We start from the raw sequence: 1,709 nt of genomic DNA on the forward strand, positions 1-1,709 counted from the left end.
CACAAGAAATGATAAATGTTCAAGGTGACAGGGGAGAGGGGGCAAAAAAAAATGTCCAAAGTGATAGATACCCTAAACACTCTGATTTGATCATTACCCACTGCATGTATCAAAATACATGTACCCCATAAACATGTACAAATACTATGTATCAATTTTTAAATTTTTTAACAACAAAAGATGCATGTACCAAAAGCATACACTACTTTAGTCAGATTCAGAGAACCCTTTTAGACCATACTTGAGTTCTTGTCATGAAGTAGTATCTTTAAAAAATGGTTGACAATGAAGGTAGTCTCTTGAAAGTTGTTCTAGCTATTTCAGTATTGTAGTCAAGTCTTGAAATACAATTTAATTAAAAGACATATTCTAAATAGAAGGCTGCCTCTCAATGGCACCACTGCTACATTTACATAGAAACTCAAAATTGCAATTGCTTAACAGGGAGAGAATCACAGTACTGGATATTATTTATACTTTCTTTTCCAAAACGATTTGAAGAAGTTCTGTGCTGTTTACATTATGTTAGGAGATCTGGATGTCCCTATTTACCCATATCCTCGATTTCCTCACTTTTAAAAATGTCATATATTTTTGTAAGCTTTCTTAAATCCTTTGGAAATGTGATGATGGTGAAAAATCCCCGAAGGCTTCTATACACCTGCTGATGTGGAATATTTTGCAACCCCTTTCTTCCAAAGAGAAGAGACAACTAAATATTGCTTGATCTACATCTGCAAGAGCTCAGCCATTCAGTATTAAACAGTGATGGCCCTGGCTAATGGCACAACACCTGAAGACCTGCGCTCTTTCCTTCACACTCCCTTCTGCATTCCTTCCCTCCTGAACATCTATCAAGTGGACCATTTGAAATTGCCAATATGTGACTGTTTTTTATCTTAAAAGGTGGCAATTCTATATCATTCAACCGAAATTAATGTCTCAAGAACATAACCTTTGTTTCTGTGATTGTGACCTTACTTTTAACCATCTGAGATCTCTTTAATCTGTTCACACTGGATTTCAAGGATCTTAACCTTTGTTTCTATGATTGTGACCTTACTTTTAACCATCTGAGATCTCTTTAATCTGTTCACACTGGATTTCAAGGATCTTAACTTGTTCTACTACATAATGACTATCACACTTCAGAAACATTCTAGTTTACATTAAATACACTCATATTTCATCTCTTTCTCAAAAATAATAGTAATAAAAAACCTGAAGCCATTAAAGTGTGATGTGCTTAAATGAGTAGCAACAACCTTCAGCATGGAGTGTATTCATACTTGATGATTCAATTTTATAATAGAATTTGTTTATTTTCTCTGGTCATATAAACCAGACATACACATACATCAACTAATCTCAAGAGAGTCAACGATACCCAGAACCTAGTTAGAAGAGATAAAAGGGAAAAATAATGATGATGCCAAGAGAAGATCGTATTGTACTGTAGAAAATATTGAAAGCAGTTTTTACCTGCCTTTAAGGAACAGAATTTTTGCAGCTCCCCCTAAAATGGCTGAGTGCTACACCATGTCATCACTCCATTCCAACCAAACAGCTAGAATAAAAAATGCAATTATACACACATATATGTGTATAATCTATACACATATATGTATAATCTATATATACATACGTATATATGTATAGTAGACATGCATTAATATATAAACAGAATATAAATGAAAAGAGATGACTGT

At 33.8% G+C, this 1,709-nt stretch overlaps 1 long non-coding RNA gene across 1 annotated transcript; it reads right to left on the reverse strand.

Moving 5' to 3' along the window:
• Nucleotides 1-529: 529 nt before the first annotated feature.
• Nucleotides 530-1,270, reverse strand: LOC108310998. Its single transcript, XR_001828012.2, has 2 exons — nucleotides 1,038-1,270; nucleotides 530-955 (listed from the first exon to the last, which is right to left on the reverse strand). It is a non-coding gene; the product is annotated as an uncharacterized LOC108310998 (long non-coding RNA).
• Nucleotides 1,271-1,709: the final 439 nt, after the last annotated feature.

This window comes from Cebus imitator, unplaced genomic scaffold (assembly GCF_001604975.1).
Source record: "Cebus imitator isolate Cc_AM_T3 unplaced genomic scaffold, Cebus_imitator-1.0 Scaffold110, whole genome shotgun sequence".
NCBI lineage: Eukaryota > Metazoa > Chordata > Mammalia > Primates > Cebidae > Cebus > Cebus imitator.